The 7,322-nt window shown below is 37.8% G+C and overlaps 1 pseudogene; it reads left to right on the top strand.

The window, feature by feature from the left end:
- The first annotated feature begins 3,844 nt into the window (after nt 1–3,844).
- Nucleotides 3,845–4,418, top strand: LOC129025805 (keratin, type I cytoskeletal 18-like; annotated as a pseudogene).
- The last annotated feature ends 2,904 nt before the right edge of the window (nt 4,419–7,322 follow it).

Here is a 7,322-nt window from a genome sequence, read left to right as displayed (position 1 = left end):
ATTTTAATACATCAGTTCTGTAATTAATAATAAAGCCATATAGAATATTAAAAAGAAAACAGAGGACATGAAAATACTGTAGAGCAGTTAGATATGTAACACATGCATAAAGACCACTCTACACAACAACAAAACTCAAAGTCTTGTCAAAAGCTCATAAAATATCGTCCTAAAAATAAACATTAGGCAAAAAAAAATTGTAACAGAATTAAAAAAAAATGGAATGTTACAGAAAACCCTTCAAAGAATCAATCAACCCAGGAGCTGGTTTTTTGAAAAGAGTAACAAAATAGACCGCTAGTAAGACTAATAAAGAAGAAAACAGAGAAGAATCAAATAGACCCAATAAAAAATGGCAAAGGGGATATCAACATCAAACCCGCAGAAATACAAACTACCATCAGAGAATACTATAAACACCTCTACGGAAATAAACTGGAAAACCTAGAAGAAATTGATAAATTCCTGGAAACATACACACCCCCAAGACTAAACGAGGAAGAAGTTGAATCTCTGAATAGACGAATAGCAGGTTCTGAAATTGAGGCAATAATTAATAGCTTACCAAACAAAAAAAGTCCAGGACCAGACGAATTCACAACCGAATTCTACCAGAGGTACAAAGAGGAGCTGGTACCATCCCTTCTGAAATTATTCGCATGAATAGAAAAAGAGGGACTCTTCCCTAACTCATTTTATGAGGCCAGCATCATCCTGATACCAAAGCCTGACAGAGGCACAACAAAAAAACAATATCTCTGATGAACATCGATGCAAACATCTTCAATAAAATGCTGGCAAACCAAATCCAGCAGCACATCAAAAAGCTTATCCACCACGATCAAGTCAGCTTCATCCCTGGGATGCAAGGCTGGTTCAACATACACAAATCAATAAACATAATTCAGCATATAAACAGAACCAACGACAAAAATCTCATGACTACCTCAATAGATGCAGAAAAGGCCTTCAACAAAACTCAACAGCCTTTCATGATAAAAACTGTAAATAAACTAGGTATTGATGGAGCATATCTGAAAATAATAAGAGCTATTTATGACAAACCCACAGCCAATATCATGCAGAATGGGCATAACCTGCACCATTCACTTTGACAACCAGCACAAGACAACGATGCCCTCTCTCACCACTCCCACTCAACATAGTATTGGAAATTCTGGCCAGGGCCATCAGGCAAGAGAAACAAACAAAGGATATTCGATTAGGAAAAAGAGGAAGCCAAATTGTCTCTGTGTGCAGATGACATGATTGTGTATTTAGAAAACCCCATTGTCTCAGCCCAAAATCTCTTTAAGCTGATAAGCAAATTCAGCAAAGTCTCAGGATACAAAATAATGTGCAAAAATCACAAGTATTTCTATACACCAATAACAGACAAACAGAGAGCCGAATCATCAGTGAACACCCACTGAACAATTGCTACAAAGAGAATAAAATACCTAAGAATCCAACTTACAAGGGTTGTGAAGGATCTCTTCAAGGAGAACAACAAACCACTGCTCGATGAAATAAAAGCAGACACAAACAAATGGAAGAAAATTCCATGCTCCTGGAAAGGAAGAATCAATATCATGAAAATGGCCATACCGCCCAAGATAACTTATAGATTCAATGCTATCCCCATAAAGCTACCACTGACTTTCTTCACACAATTGGAAAAAACTACTATGAATTTCATATGGAACTAAAAAACAGTCTGCATAGGCAAGAAAATCTTAAGCAAAAAGAGAAAAGCTGGAGGTATCATGCTACCTGACTTCAATCTATACTACAGGTCTATAGTAACCAAAACAGCATGGTACTGGTACAAAAAACAGATATATAGACCAATGGAAAAAAAAACAGAGACCTCAGAAATACCACCACACATCTACAATGATTGGATCTTTGACAAATGTGACAAAAACAGGCAATGGGGAAAGGATTCCATATGTAATAAATGTTGCTGGAAAAAATGGTGAGCCATATGCAGAAAACTGAAGTGGGATTTCTTCTTTACACCCTATACAAAAATTGACTCAAGATGGATTAAAGACTTAAATGTAAGACCTAGAACCATAAAACCCTAAAAGAAAACCTAGGCAATACCATTCAGGACTTAGGCATGGGCAAAGACTTCATGACTAAAACACCAAAAACAATGACAACAAAAGCCAAGATAGACAAATGAAATCTAATTAAACTTAAAAGCTTCTACACAGCAAACGAAACTATCATGAGAGTGAACAGGCAACCTAGAGAATGGGAGAAAAATTTTGCAATCTACCCATCTGACAAAGGACTCACATCCAGAATCTACAAAGAACTTAAACAAATTTACAAGAAAAAAACGAGCAATCCCATAAAAAAGTGGGCAAAGGATAAGAACAGACATCTCTCAAAAGAAGACATTTATGTTACCAGCAGACATGAAAAATTGCTCATCGTCACTGGTAATGAGAGAAATGAAAATGAAAATCACAATGAGATACCATCTTAGGCCAGTTAGAATGAGGATCATTAAAATGTCAGGAAAAGGAAACAACAGATGCTGGAGAGGGTGTGGAAAAATAAAAATGCTTTTACACAGTGGGTAGGAGTGTAAATTAGTTCAACCACTGTGGAAGACAGTGTGGCAATTCCTCAAGTATCTACAACCAGAAATACCATTTGACCCAGCAATCCCATTACTGGGTATACATCCAAAGGATTATAAATCATGCTACTATGAAGACACATGCACAAGTATGTTTATTGTAGCACTGTTCACAATAGCAAAGCCTTGGAACCAACTCAAATGTCCATCAATGATAGACTGGATTAAGAAATTGTGGCACATATACACCATGGAATACTATGCAGCCTTATAAAAGGATGAGTTCATGTCATTAGCAGGGACATGGATGAAGCTGGAAACCATCATTCTCAGAAAATTATCACAAGGCCAGAAAAACAAACACTGCATGTTTTCACTCATAGGTGGGAGTTGAACAATGAGAACACATGGACACAGGGCAGGGAACATCAAATGTTAGTGCCTGTTTGGGGGTGGGGTGCTATGAAAGGGATAGAATTAGGAGAAACACTTAATGTAAATGATGAGTTGATGGGTGCAGCAAACCAACATGGCACATGTATACCTAAGTAACAAACCTGTACGTTCTGCACATGTACCCTAGAACTTAAATTATAATAAAAATTAAAGTGACAGACTATAATTTCTCACCAAAATGGATGAAAACTAGAAATCAATAACAGAAAAAAATTCATAAAATTCACAAATACCTGAAAATTAAACAATTTAGTCTTCAACATGCTTTTGTTCAAGAGTTAGAAAATTTAATATTTTCAACGTGTTTATAACGCCCAAAGTGAGCTACAGATTTAATACAATTCCTATGAAATTCTTAATATTATTTTTGACAGAAACAGAGAATGTGACTCCCCAGAGTATACGGAATTTCAGGGGACCACATAAAAAGAGTTGGAAGCATACAATTCCTGATTTCAAAACATGTTAGAAATTTACAGTAATCAAAATCGTTTGTTACTGGCAAAAAGACAGACAACTAGACTAATAAAAATATCTTTGCCAATTCTGCACACAGTGCCTGCATCATCCTGCAGACTGACAATGATCTTTTTGCTGCTGATGACTTTAAAGTGTAAGACAGAGCAGGCCATATTCCTGTTTGTGGAGAGAGACATTACTGATAACACCAGTGTCACTCAGCCTCTGCTGGAGACAGAGATGGAGGCCCTCAAGGAAGAGCTGCTCTTCATGAAGAACCATGAGGAGGAAGTTAAAGGTCTAAAATCCCTGATTTCCAGCTTTTGATTGACCATGGAGGTAGATGTCCCCAAGTCTCAGGACCTTGGCAAGATCATGGCAGGCATCCGGGCCCAATATGACGAGATGGCTGAGAACAACTGAGAGGAGCTGGACAAGTACTGGTACCAGCAGACTGAGGAGAGCATCACAGTAGTCAACAAGCAGTCCGCTGAGATCAGAGCTGCTGAGAGGATGCTCAGGGAGCTGAGATCTACAGTCCAGTCCTTGGATATAGACCTGGACTCAGTGAGATATCTGAAGGCCAGCTTGGAGAGCAGCCTGAGGGAGGTAGATGCAGATGGAGCAGCTCAACACGATCCTGCTGCACCTGGAGTCAGAGCTGGCCCAAACACGGGAAGAGGGACACCAGGCCCAAGAGCACGAGTACCTGTGGAACATCAAGGTCGAGCTGGAGGCTGAGATTGCTACCTACTGCTGCCTGCTAGAAGATGGGGAGGACTTGAATCTCCTTGATGCTCTGGACAGCAGTAAATACCTTCAAGCCATCCAAAAGAAAAGCCCTCGCCGGATAGTGGACGGCAAAGTGGTGTCTGAGACCAACAACACAGACGTTTTGTGGTGCTGAGCCAGCAGAAGCAATGTCCCTTTGGGGAGCAGGAGGCCAGTAAAAAGTTCAGAGGTCAAAAAAATTACCTTCAAATCACAGAAGTGTTTTCTTCACACAAAAGTAATATAGATTCATTAATACATAGAAGTGTAAATTAGGACAATTTCCACAACTACTAACCAAGAGAGGATTAAAAAAATAATTGACCACCAAGTAATAAAACAAATACACAAGTCATAAAGTATGAGTAATGTTTATGCAGGCAAATGAACAGAGAATTATATCAGCAACAGACATAGTTGATTCATATTTGACTTATTTTCTACACTCCTTGAAACTGTACACAGTTGAATATAATCATACAAAATTATAATATATAGGCAGAATCTAAAAACTCAATTAAATGACGTAAGGCAGCCTTTCTAACAAGGAAATAAAAGAATATAAAATATTACAAAATAAAATTAAATAAACATTAACTTGTGAAATACCGAATAAACAAATCATACAACTGAAGAAGACCCTTTCTAGATAACTAGCATGTTCAACAATAACTGGGCACCGTAAAGAGCAGATTTTGAATTATTAGCATATGGTTAGAGTAACAAAATTGCACAATTATACATTATAATCTCCCATAAAGAGCATTTAGAAGAAAATTTTAATAAAGATTTCAACGATACTAGAGAAACTTTTTATTATGTTCTTAATATATTACTCCTCTTTTTATACAAATGGAAAGGCTATAATTTATTTTTTTATTTAATTTTTTGAGACGGAGTCTCGCTCTGTCACCCAGGCTGGAGTGTAGTGGCGAGACTTCGGCTCACTGCAACCTCCACCTCCCGGGTTCACGCCATTCTCCTGCCTCAGCCTCCCGAGTACCTAGGACTACAGGTGCCCACCACCACGCCCGGATAATTTTTTTGTATTTTTAGTAGAGATGGGGTTTCACTGTGTTAGCCAGGAAGGTCTTGATCTTCAGACCTCCTGATCCACCCGCCTCGGCCTCCCAACGTGCTGGAATTACAGGCTTGAGCCACCGCGCCTGGCTGGCTATATTTTTTGTATTTTTAGTAGAGAAGGGATTTCACCATGTTGGCCAGGCTGGTCTTGAGCTCCTGACCTCGTGATCCACCCATCTCAATCTCTTAAAGTGCTGGGATTACAAGCATGAGCCACCGCACTGGCCTATAATTTATTTTTTTAAAAGCAAAGAGAAACCTTACATTTTTAAACACGGGAACAACATGAATATTGTAAACTATGCTGTGGAACACTACAATATAATAAGCAATTAGAAATAAATTATACTATCATTCAGATAAATGATGAGGAAAGTAAATGGAAACACTAATGATAAATTTTTCTATGCCGTGAACTTAGACACAAACTAAATCTTTTCTTAATGTGATGTGCATACTATCAAATTAACTTTTTATATAACACATAAATTCAAGTGTGCTATTCCGAAACCCCTGAAGCTAAAATTATACGCTGATTTAACATACATAAAAACAAGGCAGGGAAAACGTACAGATCACAGTCCCAGTAAGCTTTATATAAGATTAATTAATAAAATAACTCATAAAGAAATAATGTAACAATTAAGAATTTGTTCTATTCCTGGCAAGTTTCTAAGTTTTTCTTTGGCATTAACGTCTTTAAAAATTCTTTGAGATGAGTAGATACAATAAACTATTTCACACGTGAGATGTTTGCCATAGAGAGTTTACATTTCTAAGTTGGTTTCTACTAAGGAAAAGAAAACTTTTTGACCTACATTACCTGAGATGAAAAAAAGAATAAAGTGAAATAGAAGATTCAACTTTATCATATGTACTTAAGTGCTTTGAGCTCTGATAAATTTTTTTTCCGGTTTTTTTGGCAGGATCACATTTGAAATTATAGGACTGAAAATTATGAAGCAGAAACATTTGTCCTAAGTGTTTCTGAAATATGTGAACCAAACCCCAACGTCTGCACTTTTACTCTCACAAACTTCTGACATGAGGCACAGATTTTTACAAAACAGCTTAACATAGAAGTCTCGCAAAATGTACAGGTTTCCCCAGATCCCAAAACAATAGAAAAGCACTCAGACCACAAGGCCTTCAAGGGAATAACAGAAAGAAGAGGAGAACTTTGGCTCTCACTGTGAATGCTCTGGAATGTTATTGGAGGAGCAGGAGAAGCCTTAGAAGATTTAAGACCATAATAAGCATAGGGTAGGAAATTTCCCGCTGTGGCAGCAAAAGAAGTAAATCTAGAATTTTCCAGAACCAATTTCCTTGAAGCAGAACTTCCAACACCACATTTTTAAGGTTCTCTCCTTGGCCTTTGCACCTCTCATCTTTGTTATTTGTTCATTCTTGCCTATTGGGATGATGCCTATTATTCTCTCTCTTTTTACATTCCAAAGGTATTTCCTTTACTGTAGAATGGGGCATCCAAGGTAGACTACAGCCATGAGTTCTTAGTTTCTGTTTCTGTTTAAGCCAGTAAGGCCCTATCCTCATCTCCCTTTGCCGCTTATCACTAGAGACAGAACCTAAAACCATTGCTGCAGGCTGCTAAAAACCTAAAAAAAAAGAGCCATAACAAAAATAAAACAAGGAAGGTTGGAAAAGCTTGCTGTACAAGGCAACCAGGTCTGGCTTATATTCACCACATCCCTTCTTCTTTCCCAGAACAGCAATTGGGCTCAAGAGAAAACGTCCAACTTTTAGTATCTTCCTCAGTATAGAATGAGAACAGTGGAACATGTGTTCAAAGGTTTGGCTTTTTAGGCTACTGCTGATGGCTAGATTCTGTCTCCCCCAACAGGGAGTGCTAAAGGAAATGGCAGAGTAATGAGAATGACAATTTATGACTGGTGAGAAGAGAAGTTGCATGCTAATCATAGCCTCAGAGAAACAAACA

This window comes from Pongo pygmaeus, chromosome Y, assembly GCF_028885625.2.
Source record: "Pongo pygmaeus isolate AG05252 chromosome Y, NHGRI_mPonPyg2-v2.0_pri, whole genome shotgun sequence".
In the NCBI taxonomy this organism is placed as follows: Eukaryota; Metazoa; Chordata; class Mammalia; order Primates; family Hominidae; genus Pongo; species Pongo pygmaeus.
This window is presented reverse-complemented; position numbering and strand designations above follow the sequence as displayed.